At 57.1% G+C, this 18,479-nt stretch overlaps 1 long non-coding RNA gene across 9 annotated transcripts; it reads right to left on the minus strand.

Moving 5' to 3' along the window:
• Positions 1 to 1,466: 1,466 nt before the first annotated feature.
• Positions 1,467 to 14,897, minus strand: LOC138984209 (uncharacterized). 9 transcript variants are annotated; one of them, XR_011461484.1, is made up of 4 exons: positions 14,694 to 14,897; positions 9,115 to 9,285; positions 7,719 to 8,495; positions 1,467 to 7,084 (listed from the first exon to the last, which is right to left on the minus strand). It is a non-coding gene; the product is annotated as an uncharacterized lncRNA (long non-coding RNA). The 9 variants fall into 9 exon arrangements; XR_011461482.1 differs by lacking the exon at positions 14,694 to 14,897 and having other exon boundaries at positions 9,115 to 10,447; XR_011461480.1 differs by lacking the exons at positions 9,115 to 9,285; positions 14,694 to 14,897 and having other exon boundaries at positions 1,467 to 2,591; positions 3,075 to 7,084; positions 7,719 to 9,100.
• Positions 14,898 to 18,479: the final 3,582 nt, after the last annotated feature.

Genomic DNA, 18,479 nt, shown 5'->3' on the forward strand with positions numbered 1-18,479 from the left:
TTTGCCATCGCACGGACTGTACAGTCCATGGAAGTCTCCAGGCCAGAATACAGGAGTGGGTAGCCTTTCCCTTCTCCAGGGGATCTTCCCAACCCAGGGATCAAACCTAGGTCTCCCACATTGCAGGCGGATTCTTTACCAGCTGAGCCACCAGGGAAGTCAAAAAGAGAAAGCCTGCATAGCAACAAAGACCCTGTGTGACCAAAATAAAGAAGATTATGTCTATTACTGACTCTCTTGATATTTCAATACATTTTGCAGAAATATTCAGTCGATGTCACAGACGCACAATCTGCTACGATTGCCATCAGAATTATAGTTAGCCTATAAATCTCCTTGGAGAAAATCTATATCTTTAAATATGAAGAATCCAGTTCATGAACATGGTATTTCTCTCTATTCTTTAGGATTTAAAACTTTTTCTGAATAACGTGTAAATTTTTGTATAAGATTTTGAGTATATTTGACTAGATTTTTCTTGGTTGCTTTTAGTGCAGCTTTAAATATTTAAAAGCTTTTTTCTAATTGTTTTTGCTAGCATATAGAAAGACAACAGAGTTTTAAATAATTCCTAAACTTTATTTTTTATAACACTTCTAAGTTTACAGAAAAATTGAACAGAAAGTACAGAGTCCTCACGCACCTCTCCTCCCCTTGACCTGCAGTTTCCTTATTACTAATATCCTGCTCTGATGAGGTGCCCCTGTTACACTTGATGGGCCGGTACTAATACACTATTAGTTTATACTAATACATTACTAATACTAATACAATACTAATACACTATGATTAGCTGAAGCCCGTGGCTCACATTGGGGGCCGCTTGGCGCCATGAATTCTGTGGGTTTGGACAAATGCACAGTGAGCTGCATGAGTGGTCTCCTCACCTGGACTCCGCCGTGCTTCCTGCTGCTCACCCCAGCCCCACACACCCTGGCGGCCACAGACGCGTCTGCTGTTCCTAGGCTTCGCCTTTTCCAGCACGACCTAGACTTGGTATCGTTTCAGATTGGCTTCTCTCAGTAACGTGCATTTAAGATTCCTCCGTGTCTTTTTATGGCTTGATAGCTCATGTTTTAAAGCAGCGAATAATATTCCACTGTCTGGACGGACCGCAGTTTATCCATCACCTACTGGCAGAAATTGTCCTTGGAAATGCTTAGTTACTCATCTTTTGCCATCTGTCATCTAACATAAAGAAAGTAGCCTGTGTTTCTCTAAAGGGAGCCTCTAATTCAGACTCTGATCAAAAAAAAACAGGTCCCCAGTCACCCCGATGCTCAAGTTTTAGTGACACGGCAGTTGGTCACACAGAGCTGGGCGCTCTGAACTGCCCTTCATCTCCAGTAAAACTCCTTCCAGGTATGAAAAGTTGTTGCTGAGCCATGAAAGATGCCAGGATTCTTGGCCTCCAGAGAAGAGGAATTCAATCCGGAGCCAGTGACGAGGCTTGATCGCTCAGAGCGTCTGTGTAATAAAGTTTTATTAAAGTATAAAAGAGATAGAGAAAGCTTCTGACATAGACATCAGAAGGGGGCAGCAAGAGTGCCCCGGGCCAGTCTTTAGCTGAATGTTATATAGCTACTAGCGGTCTGCTAATTAGAAAAAGGAAAAGTCTCAAAACTCAGAGAATGGCACCAGACCCCTCACCCACACATGCATTTTGAGATAACATTGGCACCAGGTGGGTCATCCTGAGCCATAAGACGATTAACGTGAATCTTGAAGAAAGGCAAGTTTCCAAGCAAACGCAGTCTCACTAACATAGCTTACGAGAGCAGTGCATGAGTACAAACGACGGTTTGTCAGTTGGTCCTGAGTCTCAGGCAGAACCGATTTGAAGACAGAGTCTAGGGTAAATACACAGTTCATTAACATAGCTTAAGACAAACGTTTCCACAAGAAAAACGCATTGTTTAGCTCCAGGTTTGAGAAAAGTTCAGGTGGAACCAGGTGTCATCATGGCAACACAGAATTTTAAAAGAAGCCTCTTTAGATTTGGATAGAGAAGGGAGAAAAGCTAACACTTGTTTCCTCCTGCCGCTTAAGAGAGAGAGAAAAAGTGTCTGACACTTGCAGCCTGTCTCCTGGGTTTGGAGACCCCTGGCCTTCCTGCCTGTTGCCCTCTCAGGTGTGGCTTCCCTTGCTCTGAGCCGGGCAGTATTCTTGGTACAGACCACATCCCTGCCAGCCCGGAAGACACGTGTTGGTCAGCAAGAAGAACGGGAAGAAAGTGGGCAGGAGCCAGGTGGGTGCCCGGATGCAGCCCTCCGCTGATCAGACAAGGCCCGCCTGGAGAGGTGCACAGAATCACCTGTTCTCACCCAGAAACACCCAGAATAAAGTCGGACCAAATATCTGACCACTCGGTGACCCAGTTATGTCACACTGCGTGATGTTTCATGGGTAGTTCTGGCTTCTGTCTGGACGCTATGCTGGTGGCAGAGGAGGAGCTGGAGGTTCCTCCAGAGGCCACTGCTGCCGCCCCAGTGGGACACAGCCGCTCGCGTGTCTGAGGCTCCAGTTGGCTTCCTCCAGTTCCTCCAGGGCTTCTCCTCCTGATACCCGCTGGCATGGATCTGGGGTGGGGCCTGTTCAATTTTTGTTCCATCACTCAGTCGTGTCTGACTCTTCATAATCCCATGGACCACAGCACACCAGGCTTCCCTGTCCATCGCCAACTCCCAGAGCATGCTCAAACTCATGTCCGTTGAATCGGTGATGCCACCCAACTACCTCATCCTCTGTCTTCCCCTTCTCCTCCTGCCTTCAATCTTTCCTAGCATCAGGGTCTTTTCCAATGAGTCACCTCTTTGCATCAGGTGGCCAAAGGATTGGAGCTTCAGCATCAGTGGGGGGCTTACAAGGGGAGAACTTGGAGGCCTCCAGCGCCAGCCTCCTAACAGTCCCCCCTACCTTCTGGGGGAAGTTGGCCTAAGGAATATTTCTGAAATAAACAGATAGCCCAGGAAAGGGCCCAGGCTGCAGCCACCTCTGAGCATGACACGGTGTCCCTGAAACCCCAAGTCTGAGCACTTGAGGGGATTTCTCTCCCGTGAGTCCTGCTCCCTCACCTGTGAAACAGCTGACAGCCCCCAACCCTGCTGCCAGGCCTCCAGGGTAATGTGCACAGCACTTCGCAGACTCCAGTAGTTTGCGGTTGCCGACATTATCGTTATGATGAAAAGCTTCATCAGTTGATCTAAGAAAGAAATGAAAATCTTTATTCAAGCCAAAGTGAAAATTATAACCTGAGAACAGTCTCTCTGGGACTTCCCTGGTGGTGCAGTGGTTAAGAATCTGCCTTTCGATGCAGGGGACACGGGTTTGATCCCTGGTCAGGGAACTAAGACCCCCATGCATCCAGGCGACTAAGCCCATGTGCCTCAACCACTGAGCCCGCAAGTTCTGGAGCACGCGCCGCACAACTGGAGTCCGTGCGGCTCAACAAAAGATCCTGCTTGTGCAACGAAGACCCAAGGCAGCCAAACAAATAAATACATAAAAGGATCCAGCTTGATCTGCGCCAGGACAGGGACAGAGCTGCCAGCCCGAGCTCCAGGAAGATGGTCCCGGGCACTGCCCTTTCGTGCCAGGGATGCGCAGGCAGCCATTGAACCAGCAGACAGAACTGCTGCCCAGATTCTAAGTTTGTGGGTGGATGTGACCTTTACAGAGAACACTCCTGAATAGAGGAGGTAAATTTTCCAGCACGTTTCCCCGGGGTGGGGGGTGCGGCTGTCCATCACGGGCAGGTCTGGGAAGTAGCCCCTAGCCACCTCCTCCACCCCCACCAGCAGCGCCCCCAGATCTGAGGTTCAGGGCCTGCCCAATTCATCCAAAACCCCACTCCGTGTGGCCCAGCCTGAAGCCCAGGGCCTCTCCCACCAGGGAGGACAGCCCAGGCCTGGTCAGGGGTCACCGGGGCCCCTCAGGCGTGGAACCCTGGGTGCTGCCTTCCCAGCAGAGCAGGTCAAGCCACTGAAGGGGCACTGATTCCGGCCCAAGGGCAGGACTGGAGCCGGGGGGTGGCCTTCTCCCCAAGCCCCACATGCTGGACACGCCCACTTCCTGGCATGGTCAGCACATAGCCGGGCACTGCTTGTTCCCAGGGGTCAACTGACCTCTGACAGCCAAGTTCCTGTTTGCAGCACAGACACTGGGGTTGGGGGTGGGAAAGCCTCTCACTAGAGACCCGCAGCCCGTCCCCACAGCCCACACCCACACCCACAGCCACAGCCCCTCCCCCACACCCACAGCCCCTCCCCCACAGCCCCTCTGGAGCTGAAAGGCCTCATCGACGCTTGGAAGGCCCCTGGCACCGTCCACAGACAGGCTTCAGCCCTCCTAGAGGAAGCCCGTGGTGACAACGAGCGCCGGCTTGGAAAAGAACTACGAAGGCACTGATTCCGGGGCCTCTGTCCAGAAATGACCCCCACACCCCACCGGGAGCGCCGCATTGCCTCCCAACTCCGAGGGGTGCAGGCGCCTTGGAGGCCCCGGGGGACGGAGCCCACTCTCTGAGGGCACGGATGCGGGTGCAGAGCCCCAGCTCGGACAGCAGTACGCGGCCTCACCAACACTGGCGGTCTGGGTATCTCACACCTGCTGCACGCGAGGGTCTTGCCTCGAGCCCACCTACACCCACTCCCAGCTGGACACGGACCCTACAGTTCAAGGCCCCCTTTGCCCATCTTTGGTGGGGGTCAGCCAGGACCCTGCCTGTCCCCAGGGGTCCCTGGAGGCCCACCCATGGCCGTGCGGGGCTGGCCCCCAGGGCTGTTGGCTTTGTGGCCGTTCAACCTCAGCTGTGATCGCTCACCCCATGACAACAGGGGGAACAACGGCTACAGCTAATGCGAGAACAGTGGCAAGGCCGAATTCCAGCAGAACCTCAGCTCTCAGTGCCTGTCCGTCCCCGGACCCCTCACACTCGTGAGGTGTGACCTGTGAGGGTCCTGACTGCACGGACGACCAGCCGCCACGCCCTCCACCCTCGCCAGCTCCACCCGATTTCTGGGGGCACCTGCTCACCGCCAGCCTCACACAGCGACTTCTTCCTGGGGCAGCCTTCCCTGTGCAGGCCACACTGTATCTGACCCCCCAGGTCAGAGCCGGAGGTCGTCAGGAATGTGCTTTTGTGTCCCGGGACGGGGGCTGAGGTGCAGGGAGGGGGTGTGGAGGGGTGGGTGAAAGCCAGAGCTGTCTGTGGCAGACGTGTTGGGTCAGTGGCAGGACGTGACAGCCACCCCTGCCTACAGTTTGGAAGTAAAATGACCCTCTTCCCAGACACTAAAGAACCCTCCTGCAATGCAAGAGACCCAGGTTCAATCCCTGGGTCAAAGTAAAATGATCCCTTCCTCAGACAGTAAAGAATCCACCTGCAATGCAGGAGACCCAGGTTCTATCCCTCGGTCAGGAAGATCCCCTGGAGAAGGGAATGACCACCCACTCCAGTATTCTTGCCTGGAGAATCCATGGACAGAGGAGCCTGGTGGGCTATAATCCCTAGCATTGCAAAGGGTCAAATACAAAAACTGAGCAAGTAACACGTTCACTTTTCGCCCAGCTCGGGGGTATCCGGCTGGACGGCCTGCGTGTGAATTCCTCACGGTCCTCAGTCACCGGCCCTGACCTCGTCCTCACATGTACATGACCCCCAGGTGACTCATTCCATCGAGAACACGCGGGAAGGTGGCGACCTCACAGCCATAGACACGGGTGCGGTGGCTGCGCGCCCTTTGCCCCTCTGGCGGTCCTGGTTCAACACAGACCCTGCAGGGGCCTCCCTGCTCCCCTCCTACACCCAGAAGCCCACCACGTCCTGGGTGCCCCTGGAGCAGAATCACAGACAGGCAACTCCGGGAGGAATGACAAGAAAGATCACTCTGGGAGCAGGTGAAACCTTGTGGGAAACCAGAGCTGCCACTGTGGACAGAGTCGGGGGGCGTTGTATCTCGACATGTCCTCCCGCAGGGAACATCTGAGAGCCGTTTTCAGGAGGGAATCTCGGATTGCACAGCTCAGAGCACGGAGGAACACTCTGAGCGCCCGATTCAGAGCTGGAGCTGGTTCTGCCAAGATCAGCCCGGGCGGGGTTGGGGCGAGGTGGGTACTGTGAGCTTACAGTGATTCTCCGAACTCCGCGCCCACCCAGTGCTCCCATCACATGGACACACCCGGCCCTCCCACCCTGCCCTGCTGCACACGCCCCGTCCACTCCAGCCAGTGCCCTGGTGAGCGGAGAAAGGATGCTCTCGGCCCCAGAACACTGCCCCTCCGTCCCATCCCGAGGTGTGAAACCGAAACCACAGAAGGTGTTCAGGAGGAAACAGGAGACCACAGCGCGCTTCCCGCGAGCCGTGGGGAGGGCCTGGCCGTCAGCAGCACTGGTCTGTTTTATGAAAACTAGGAAACTCTACGGAGTCGTTACTGCGCGGTTGTATCATCCTTGTTTTGACAGAAAGGACAGCTTCCAAACTAACGTCCTATTTAACTGAAAGCCTCCCACACTGGACCGTCCCGGAGAAAGTCACAGCCACGTGGATGCCACATGGCCCCGCTGGGCCGCCCGGGAGAGAGTCACAGCCACAAGGATGCCACACGGGGCGGTCAGAAAGGAGTGGCCGGTGGGAAAATCAGCCGCCGTGGGGCCCCGAGCCCACGGGTGTTCTCACCAGCCCCTGGGGCGTTGTCTTCCGGGGAGCCTTGAAAACACGGTGAAAATCCGCACAGGTGTCAGAGTGGGGGGGCCCAGCCCAGTCACCCCACGGAGGAGGACTCCGAGGGGTGGGTCCCCAGCCTGGGGCAGGGGCATGCGGGGATCCCGCCTGGCCTGCGCCACGTCCCGAGGCTGGGTCCGCAGAGCTGCTGCTTGGCACGTGGACCGCACATCCATCACCCGCCTCCACAGGCTCCTGTCCTCCCCAGGAGCCCAGGTGGCCACGTTCAGGACACACCCACCTGCCTGCGGAACGCCCACCGATGTGCATCCAGATGAAAACACCTGAAAACCACGCAGAGCCGTCCTGCACCCGCCCACCCCTCAGAGAGGTGGGAACGGGTGAAAGTAACTCCCTGAAACCTGGGATGGAAAGAGAAGAGGGAAGGGGAGGGCAGAGGCTGGCAGACAGCCTCAGCACCACCCCAGCCCTGGCTGACCGCCCGCAGCTAGCTCTGCAGACGTGCCCGCCGGGCGTCGCTCTGAGGACAGGGAGCCAGCGGAGCAAAGGAAGCCCGCCCTCTCTTCTTGCTGCCCCGCCGAGCGGACAAGGGGGCCCCGCAGCCTCCGCTGAGAGGAGCGCTGGTCCCTCCTGGGAGCCAAGCTGCGTTGACTGGACACCCGGACAGCCCAGAAAGGCCGGACGGTGGCAGACAAGACCCTCATGTTCCAAGGCCAGACATAGCAGGACCCCCTCCGGGAGCCAGCCGCACCCCACCCCCTCAGCCCATGTGTCCTCCGGGCTCTGGGCCCCTCCAGACACGCCCACCTAGTCCCTTGGGGAACGACAGAGCTTCCTCCGCAGCCTTTGTGGTGGGCCGTGCCTGGGACCCATCACCATCAAGGGCGGCCAGTCTCACCTGCTCGGGGTTCCGGTGGGGGGGGCGGGGCGGGTCCCTCCCCTCCCCTCCCTCCCCCCCCCCCTCCCTCGCCCTCCCCTCCTTCCCCTCCTTCCCCTCCCTCCTGGCGCAGTGAAGAACAGGAGGCCCGAGCTCACTCAGCAGGTGGCTGAGGTCCACGCGCCCCTGGACACGCTCTCCTCTCGGGGTCAGCGGATCCCCACTTCCCTCCAGGCACCATCCAAACGGCTCAGGTTTTGAAGACAAAGAGGACTGAGAACTGAATGCAGCAGTCACACAAAACCCGCAGGGCTGGAGGTCTGCCCAGGCCACGCCCTGGTCCCGGGTCTGGGGGCCTCTCACAGCCGGCACACGAGTACTGGTCTGACTCAGTGCCGCCTCCCCAAAAACTCCGCACTGACGGAGCGCCTCAGGAAGGAAAGGAAAGGTGGTCATGAATTCCTAGGTGCTGGAGACAGTCATGGGGCAGGGTCTCCTCCTCGGGTTCACCCACTGAACCAGAAGAGGGTGCCCCCCCACCCCACCCCCGGGCTGACCTAATTACAGAGCTTTCTCTCAGGTCCATCTGCGAATCCGTCCTGCAGCCCAGGCCAGCCGGGACCCTCTCTGTGCAAAGACCGTTGCGAGGACAACAGAGGCTTTTTGTTGAGGCGCGGTTTCCAGGGCTGAGCCAGGCTCCCGCACTGAGGGTCTTGCTCCGCAGACCGCGGCAGCCTGGCGGGCATCCAGCGGGGGACAGAGGGATCTGTGTGCCGCGCTGGGTCAGCGTCACAGCCCAGCCTTGGCGGGAAGGCGGGGCGACCGTTCCCAGAGCCCTGGCTTGTGTGAATGAGGTTCCTTTTCCCAAAGTCGCCAAAATGTCAGTCCACACTGAAAGCTCACTGCTGGCCAGCCAGGGTCACCGCAAATTCCATCTAAAATTAAAATACCGCAGAACCAGGAGCTGGTTTTCTTCCTTTCCTTCAACAAAGCCGCATGGAATAACCGAGACCAAACCCTCCCCATTGGAATCACATTTGGCTGAGAACCGTCTGTGCCAAGTGTCAGCCTGAAATAATCCGTCTGCTGACACTACAAAGCCCGTGGAAGGCCGGGCACCACAGAGGGGCTGACGCCACCAGAAGCACGGCTCGGGGAAATGAGATGCGCGTTCTCTTCAGCTTTACTCTGGAAGGGGAAGCGCCTGGCCACGGAGCTGCATGCAGATGCCGCGGGCCGTCAGACAGCCTGCCGTCAGCATCTTACCTTCCAACAGAAATGAAATCTAAGGGCGGAGATTAAAACTACGAGACACCATAGTTTCAGTATCAAAAGAGCAAAGCTCAGGGCCTGAAGTTCACATTCCCAGTTCCATACCGACCACGGGTGTTCTCAGCACCCGTCCTGGATCAGCCCGCCTGCTCCCCTGTGCCCGGGGCCCAGCCTCATGCTGCCCACCCCCACCTCCCATCCGCCTCTGTCCCCACTCTCGGCGCACCCGTCCTCCGCCCCGGGGTCATTTACGTCCCTTCAACTTTCCAAACGGTGTCTCACCACCTCCTGTGTCTACTGGTCAGGATCCACTCCGTGTCTTAGAAGGATCCACTCCGTGTCTTAGAAGGATCCACTCCGTGTCTTAGAAGGACCCGAGTCCCGTCGGAAGAGCTGTTAGAACTTGGCACCCGGCCACTCCTCAGCACTAACGCTGTGACTGTTTCGGTGCTTCTAGAAAAGAGGAGCAGCCCCGCTCTGCTGCGGCTCCCCCACTCGGGCCCAGCACCAGGGCTCCGGGTTCCCTACCTGACGGCTCAGGGCTTCTTGCCAGCATCTTCCCTCGCCACCGCCCTCCTCCACGGACTCTCACATCTCACAGTTCCCAAACCAGACGCTTCTCTACCGAGGGCACCTCTGTGTGTTCCTGGATCGCAGGGCAGTGCGTCTCCACCGACTAGGTGTCTGCATGCTGGCTCCGGAGGGCCCTTCCTCCCACCGAGCCCCACGGCCCGGCCAGCCGGTCAGACCCCAGCACCGCCCCATCAACCCCTCTCACACATGTCCTGGGGTGCGTCTCCCGCGCGTCCCTGAGCTCCAGCATCTCCTCATCCCTCCTGCCCTGTGGGTTCCCCCTCCAGGCAGGGCCTGTGCTCACTTTTCTTTCCCAGAGCCACGCAGACAGTCTGTAGGCTATCACAGAGTGCGGGCATTTCCCACGATGCTCACTGTGACTTTTTTTTTTTTTTTTTTTTTGCCGAGTTGTGGCTTTTATTTTCAGCCGGTTTACAGTGAAACTTTTAACATGCTGTCTTTTTTAATAGTTTGCTTCTATTCATCCATTTGGTTGTGCCAGGTCTCAGCTGTGGCGTGTGGCGTCTCGTTCCCCAGCGGGGCCTGAACTCAGGCCACCTGTGCTGGGAGCGAGAGCCTTGACCGCTGGGCCTGCAGGGAGGTCCCCACCGCGTACGACGCTGTCTCAGTGTGCTGGTGGCACTTTGGCTGGTGCTCCTGGTGGACTTACTCAGAAATCCTTCCCTACTCAAAAGTCATGAAGGTAATCCCCAGCTTTCAACTTCAAGGTCAGTAGTGGAGTAGTGTTAGACACTCAGTCTTGCCTGACTCTTTGCAGCACCCTGTGGACTGCAGCCCACCAGGCTCCTCTGTCCATGGGATTTTCCAGGCAAGGATATCAGAGTGGGTTGCCATTCTCTTCTCCAGTGGATCTTCGCAACCCAGGGATTGAACCTGGGTTTCCTGCGCTGCAGGCAGATTCTTTACCGACTGAGCCACCAGGGTCACACTTGCCACAATTGGTCACTAATTCCCTTGTGGGTTTTTTTAAATTTCGGTAAAATAACCATAAAATAAAGTTCACCATTTTAACCATTGTGAAGTGGACCGTTCCGGGGCGTTTGTGTGTTCTCAGCACGGGACTACCATCACAGGCTCTCTCTTCACCCCCGCTCACGTGTCCTCTAATCCATTTCTTCAGCGCACCTGGCCGAGCGTCTCCAGCAGGAGGTGGGCTGCGGGGCCATCCCCCCGGCCACGTGGGGAGTCCTGACAGCCGCTGTCATCTCAAGGAGCCTCCCCCAGAGAAAAGCCGCGCAGAGCCGCTGGTGACAAAATCCGCTCCGGATCAGCAGACGGCTGATCGGTTGGAGAGTGGCTTCCAGGGTGTGGACGGCACCCTGGCAGGAGGGCCAGCTGCCAGGACAGCCCGGCCCTGGGGTCCCGGGGTGGGGACCATGGGGCTGGGGGCAGAAACCCCGGGCAGCCTCTCCACCTACAGCAGGCACGTGCCCACGGCACAGCCTCGGGGACTCGTCCAGTGGGCAGAGGCTGACTCAGCCTCTGGTGAGGCCGCCCGGCTCAGGACATGCCCTGGGCAGAAGTGCGGGGTCAGGGGATGACTCAGGATCAGCTCAGGGAGCCAAGGAAGAGCCCATGCTGGCCAGCCCCCTCGCCCACACCCAGCCCGATTTCCAAGTCACTCTGGCTGCCCCCAGGCACCGCTGTTTTTAACGCGTCTTCTATGCAGCAACGAGACCCGTTTGATGTTGGAGACAAAGCTATGGAGAAGATGTCCCCGCAGCAGTGGAGGCCTCGCACAGCCCGTCCCACCAGGAGAGGCTGTCCAGGGTCCCAGGGGCCCCTTTACATGCCTGCTTTCAGGCCTGGGAAGAGGTGGCCGCTCCGTGTCTCATGGGGCCTGGCATTCATACAACTGTAGGCACTTTCTTAGAGATTCCCAGGTGGTGGTAGTGGTGAAAAGACATGCCTGCCAACGCAGGAGACATAAGAGACGCAGGTTCCATACCTGAGTGGGGGACATCCCCTGGAGAAGGGAATGGCAACCCACTCCAGTATTCTTGCCTGGAGAATCCCTTGGACGGAGGGGCCTGAGTCCTTTGGACTGCAAGGAGATCCAACCAGTCCGTCCTAAAGGAAATCAGTCCTGAGTGTTCATTGGAAGGACTGATGCTGAAGCTGAAGCTCCAGTCCTGTGGCCACCTGATGGGAAGAGCGGACTCACTGGAAAAGACCCTGATGCTGGGAAAGATTGAAGGCGGGAGAAGAAGGGAACGACAGAGGATGAGATGGTTAGATGGCATCACCGACTCGATGGACATGAGTTTGAATAAACCATGGGAGACTGTGAAGGACAGGGAGGCCTGGCGTGCTGCAGTCCGTGGGGTCGCAAAGAGTCAGACACAACTGAGTGACTCAACAACAACGGGCTTTCTTTAAGGGAAAAGTATAAAGTTACGACAGTAGACCAGGGATGACACTGAACGTTTGCTGAAAATGAGCAAAGGAGGAGCAGCACGTCACGAACGTTTTAAACCCGCAGGACAAGGTCCGGATGAAGGAGGAGCCGCCGCAGGACAGGGTCTGAATGAAGGAGGAAACACCCAGCCCAGGCCACAGGGGCCCCAAGCCCGGCCAGGGAAGCTCCCTTCTGCTTCGCATGTCCTGGGGAAGGGCTTCCCTCTGACCTCAGCTGTGCGACCTTCTCACCTGGCCTCAGATTCCAGCTCGGCCAGGTCCTGGGTGCCCGCGGGCAGCAGAGAGTGCTTGCTTGGATCTTCCTCTTTCGGGGGGCATCACAGAGGCCTACATAGGTCTGGGGTCTGGGAGTGAGGAGGTCCTGCAGCAACCAGAACCTCACCCGGGGAGGGGCGCCCCCCAGTGCCCCCATACTGCAGAGGACGCTCTGGAAGAGGAGGGGAGAGGGGCCCTGAGGCTTGAGGGTGACTGTGCCGGGCATCCGGGGCGAGGACGCTGTCCCTGGCCGATGGACACGAGCGCCTCCCAGGGAGGCTGTGCCAGTGGGGTGGGCACCGGCCAGAGGCCGCACCCTCGGGGCCAGTCTCACGGCTTCCAGGCTGAAGGAGGAGGAAGAGGGCTTGCTTCTCCGACTGGGGCGCACTCTCAGCGCGTGGACGGTTAACGCGAAGCTGTCGGTGCAGGACGGCATCGTCGTCACGGCGGGGAAGACCTCTGACCCCCTGCAGCCCCCTCACATGCTCCGAGGCCCACTCCCCTCTGCTCACCGGGGACCCCAGCCCCTATGGGGCCATCAGGTCCTTCCTCTCGATCTCCTCAAGCTCAGTCCCAAGGGACGGATCGACCCCTGGGTCCAGCGCCAGCAGCCTGCTTGGGGGTAACCCCGTGTCCCCAACATCTGCCTGCTCCATCTTCCTCTCCGGGGCTGTGTCTCCTCTGTGAACGCCGTCATCCGCCCTGTATCATTCCATCTGTGTCCTGCAGCCAGACCAGACCTGCGAGCATCCCTTTCAGGCCTGGCGGAGAGGAAGCTCGCTGGCTCTGAGGATCTGAAAGGGACCAGAGGCAGCCTGAGCGTCCCTAACGGTAAGGAAGTGGTCATGTGCTGATGCAGAGGGTGAGATTCTGGCGGAAGCGTGCAGATCCGAGACTCCGCGGGCTGTTACTCAGCCGATCGAATCAGAACCTGCAACGCTGATGAAATGGTAACATGTCCACAGACTTCATATCCGATGGAATCTCTTGTCGCTAGAAACTTTCTTTACTGCTGAGCTAACAGAGTTTTTTTAAGGATTAAGAAACAGATTTAGGTTAGAGCCTAAGAAACGTGTCATATACAGCACGGCGGGGCTGACAAGCAAAGAAGAGGGACTGGCTAGGGTGTCACAGGGTGGACACACAGGGCGGCCCCTCTCACAGGGCCTCTACATTTGGACTTTGGAGACACCACAGGGCTCTGTCTAATGTCCCCTGCAGCCCCGAGGATCCCGTCACAGGCCCGTCAGCTGACGACAGGCTCCCTTCAGGAAGCCCTCAGGCCCGGGACTGGTGGCCACTCTCCAAGCCCTGACTCTGAAGACGTAATTGCTTAGACAACAGGCCCAGCAAGCCCCTGCTCTACATCCTTGGAGTTCAAACTCACTGGGCCCCCTCTGCGGGCGTGGGGAGACCCATTGCATTTCCCAGCATGGGAACCCCGTTTTCGCGCTTCATGCCCGTGAGGCTCGGTGGTGACTGCAGAAACGCCTGGGGGAGCAGACGGGCACTGCACGGGGCTCCCGCGCTTCAGAGGCTGGGCTCGTCGCCACGGCCCTGCTGGGATCCTGCAGGGATTCTTCATGGACACTGCTGTCTCTTCACAGCAGAGAACGTTAACTCCTGTGACTGAAAAAGACGGGACTGGTGTCAACTTGTTCCCACGGTGGAGTCACCACCGGTTACAAGAGTATTTCCGGGATAATCCTTTAATTCTGAACCTGGCAGGGGGTGGGGAGGGGTGACTTGCTGAGACCGATGCCAGAAGACAGCCCTGCCCGCGCCGGGAGGTCCACCCTGGCCGAGCAGACAGACGCAGCCGGCTGGTGAGGAAGCTTTCTGTGCAGCCCGAGGACGGCGACAGCAGAAGGACCGGGTGTTCAGCACGTACTCCAGATGGAGGCCACTCTCAAGTCACAAGATGACACGGAGTACGTGTGGCTTCAACGCTGACTCAACGCACTTCTCGGCACGCCGGCTGCTCGCCCGGGCACGTGCTCCAAGTCCTGGCTCAGAAGTCCTTCCGCAAACACGGGAGTCACTTTCCACCTCTTGTCTCAGGAGCCACACCCCCTTAATGAGTCTTGACGATCAAGAGGCTCGTAGAAGCCCTCTGCTCCAGGTCAAGTTCCCAGCTTAGCAATCTAAGTGCTGATAATGGGAACCCAGATCCTGTTGTGACCGAAAGCCCGACGTCAAGGAGCCAGCTCGGGAGATGCTCTGAGACCAAGCGCTTCCACTCAGCAGGACACCCTGTTTGCTGAAGCAAGAGCCTCTTACACAAAGTGAACCCCAGGGCCACCATGGGCGTCAGGCCCTGGAGAAGGGAGTGAGGAGGGCGGAGTGTGCAGGTACAGGTGTGCACAGGCTCAAGTTGTGAGCAGCACGTGCCGGGTGCACAGCTGCTGCGCCCACTCCTCCAGGCTGAGCAGGGAATATGGCTCCACCCCTCCCCCACCTCCCCGTGCAAGAGGCCTTGCTGAGGACCCGACGCCCCGCACTCACGCGCCTGTGAGAGGAGTACAGGGAGGGCGGGGGCCGGCTTGCATGGACCCCACCTCCACCCGCCGGGCCTGAGTGGACGGCGTCCTCACCTCCCCATTCACTGCCCTCCTCCTGGGCCTCTTTCCAGACTTCCGCAAGGGTCCACTCCTCCTCGGAGAACTCCCTGACCCGCCAGCAGGAGTTGCTTCTCCCTTCCTCAAGTTTCTGGACCTTTCCGGCTCCTCTTTCCCACACGCACCTGCTGGCCACCTGTGACGATGCAGGTGTTACCCCTGGCTGGGGGCAGACCCACATTCACACCCCAGGCTCCCCCTCCCAGCCAGAGCTTGGGACCTACTATATGCTAGTTAGATCAAGATATGGAGATACATGTCACTGCACCTTCCAGAAGAAACTTTTCGGGTCTTCGAGTGAAACTGTTCCTCCCTTTTTCAGACAATAATATTATATAACCAAAATATCTCAGGAGCTGAGAGCGAAGGTGGCATCTTTGAGATATGTCTCCTGAAGACTGACAGCGTTCTAGATCTTTGAAGTGATAAAAAGGTTCAGGAGATGTCAGACCAGCCAGGGCAGGAGGCCCTCCTGAAGGAGAGAAGGGTGGTCTTTGGGGAATGAAGTGGTTTGGGAAGGGGTGACGGGAACCAGGCCAAAAGGTCTTATAGGAGCTGGGAAGAGAAACAACAAGGGGATTGGAGAGGAAGCAGGAGAAGGCATATTCAGAGGGGCTTAAGGGGCTTCTACATCAATGCACAAAGATCAGTACCTAGATCTATGTCCATACAAAAAGATCAAAAGCACATCTTGTAGGTTTTGCTTAGGCTTTGTCTGTGTGTGTGTGTGTGTGTGTGTATGGCCTGGGGTTTTTTAGTCCAAGCACCCCTAGTGGCCTCTATATTCATTAGGATTAAGTTTATGTGCAAGTAACAGAAAAATCCCAAACAATAACTTAAAGATAGAGAAGCTTATTTCTTCTCACAACCATAACTGCCAGCAGTAGCCACAGAAGGTTGGGAGTATCCTTCATGTGGTCCAGGACTCAGGTTTCTTCTTTTGGATTGGTCTGCTAGCATGCCTTCCACTCCCAAAATTGTCTCATGTCCCAGTATGGAGGCTGTGGCTCCAGCCATTGCATTCACCTTCCAGCCAGCAAGAAGACACCCTCTCATTACATTCACCCTTCAAGTTCCACACATCTTGTGCCTGCATCCCATCTGCTGCCAGAGCTTATACTGATCACAGCTAACTGGCAGGTGGGCTGGGGAATGCAGTCTATCCGGCTGGCCAAGCTTCCCTCTGAAATGTGTGTGTTCTATTGCTAAGGAGCTGAGGATAGATGTGGCCTGGCCTCTGCCCCCTCCTCACAGTGAATCGCCTCCTTCTGGAGCATACCCTTCTTCTGAAACGTGAGGTCTCTCTTCGCAACTTCGACTGTAAAAATATTTCGACACAGTATTTCTCAGTGCCAACTGGAAAGAATTACTGTAAGCAATTTTTCATAAAGATCACTCCTTTGAGAATATGTTTTCATATTTTGCTTTTTTTGACATTTTGGGAAGCAAAATTACATGCAAACATTTGTTCTGCAATTGCAATGTGTGAAGAAGCTGTGCCTCTGAGTTTCAAAATCTAGTTTGCGCCGAGGCCCACAGAAGAGCGTGTCATCTCGGCTCACGTTCCAAACCAGGGAACACTTGCTCCGTGCCAAAAACTGGAACAGGTGATGCTGCTAAGGAAGAGGGTGTGGTGATGACCAAATTCCCAGGGCCCTGCGTCTTCGTGAAAGGGGTTTCAGATCCCCAGCTGCAGCCTCAGGGTTACCCCACGTGGGCTGAACATTAAATGACAGCTGGAAACTACACATGAGGTGTAGCATCCCGTCAAGTATCTAGATACTGACTTGAGGTCCAGGGTCTTTATCTTTGAGGAAAACAATCTTGTCTGGAATCCACGTGTTGTAGAGATGGGACCTCTCTCTGGAAGGCCACCTGCAGAGACAGGTGACCCAGGACACGGACCACCCTGACTCGTCCACAGGAGGAAACAGCTTCAGTCTTCACTGGTCCCGGATCGGATCTCAGCCGCCGTCTCCTGTGCCGCGATTTTCCTGTCTATGAAATGGCTCTAACCTGGTCCAGGTGAGAGGGACGTGGAGGAGGGGCAGGCGGGAAAGAGAGGCCAGGAGAGACGAGGGAGACTGGGGAAGGTGCTGTCGGGGGTGGATGAGGCGGGGGGCCACCAGCCCGGGGAAGGTGGGCAGAGACTCCAGGGGCGTCTGGGGACCCGAGCAGGAAGGCTGAGAAGGAGGGGGTCAGCAGAGAGATGCCCTTGAGTGTCCAGGTGCTGAGGGACCGGGGCGGGCCGGGTGGACGGCAGGAGCATCTCTGGGAGGGCGGGCAGCCTGTGGCGGGCAGGGGGTTCAGGTGCTCCCGGGTACAGCGGCTCCAGCCTGTGGGGCCCACAGTCCAGAGAAGGCGCCTCCACCATCCTGCCGCCTCCAGAGCTCCCAGGACCGCCCAGGTATCACGGAGCAGCCGTGCTGCGGGCAGCAGACCAATACAGTGGGACCGAGATGCTGGTCAGGCCAGCCCCTCCCGGGCAGCCCGGCTCCGCCCGAGACAGAGGCTTCCCGGGCCCATCCTCATCTCTGCCAGGTCTGCGGGGTAGGAAGGGCCCAAAGGCCATCCACCCAGAACCTAGGAAGCACCGAGGGAGCCGTGTCGTTTTAAGGAGACATCAGTTAACACCGGTTCCTTAGAGCACAGAAGCAGCGCTTTCCTTGTGTTTCCATAACGGACTGTGCTCTTGAGACTGAGTTGAGTACAGAGAAAACGCCTCTCTTCACCGAGCACTAGATGCTTGCAGACACGTGCAAGAATTCTCGGCTGGCTGACGTTTATGAGCATCATGTGTGGACAGGTGGCAATCCCCAAGTAGGTAATATTTTCTTTTCTTTTCTTCCTTCAGGTTGCATCAGTGTCGAGTTGAATAAGGAAGCACAAAAGGGGCTCCTTCAGAGCCTCAGAAGCACACCCGCCCACACCGTCCCCTTCGCCCCCTGCCCTGGGGAGGGGCCCTGAGGAGGCGTCCCCATGGCTCTCAGGGGTTTTGCCGCCCAGACACCTCCTCACTCAGAACACAGCCAGGACAGGATGGCCGGTGGGTACCCGGGGCAGCTCGGCTAGCGAGATGTGTGGGTTGGAGAAAGTAGAAACACCGCAGTGAGAAGGGCGCCCGGGCATTTCACGGTCGGATGCGTATGGAAAACTCTTCCAAAGGGATCACTGAGGGAAGCAAAGAAGGAGAGGGTGTTTGGGGGTGGGGTGAAGCCGCGGTGACCCCAGGCCCCAGAGCAGGAGGGGCCCCCAGGCCCACGGCAGAGCTCGTCCAGGGCTGGCGCGTCCTGTGACTCCCTGAGCCGCCCACAAGGGTGCTGGTGCCGAAAGCTCGCTTTGGGACGTGGGCATCTTTGCTGAGCTGCTTCCACTGAGGTGACAATGCCCAACTCACACGGCACGGAGTCCCGAGCCCTGACCTCGACTGGTGATGGGGGGGATGGCCCGAGGGGTCACGTGGAGCCAACACAGGCTGTAGTCCATCCTTAACATCTATTCATGCATTTTGCCAAAAATCACCCGAGATTAGCTGGCTGCAGTGGGGTAGACTGTCCCTCCTCCCACCCCCTACCCCCACAGAAAGACGTATCCAGGTCCTACACCCGGTACCATGGGACAAGTGTGACCTTGTTTAGAAACAGTGTCTTTCCCAATGTAATTAAGACATCAAGATGAGACCCCCCCTGGGTTTAGAGAGAGCCATACATCAATGACTGGTGTCCTTCTAAGAGAAAGAGGGAGATTGGAGACCCACAGACA

This window comes from Bos mutus, chromosome 20 (assembly GCF_027580195.1).
Source record: "Bos mutus isolate GX-2022 chromosome 20, NWIPB_WYAK_1.1, whole genome shotgun sequence".
Taxonomy (NCBI): Eukaryota; Metazoa; Chordata; class Mammalia; order Artiodactyla; family Bovidae; genus Bos; species Bos mutus.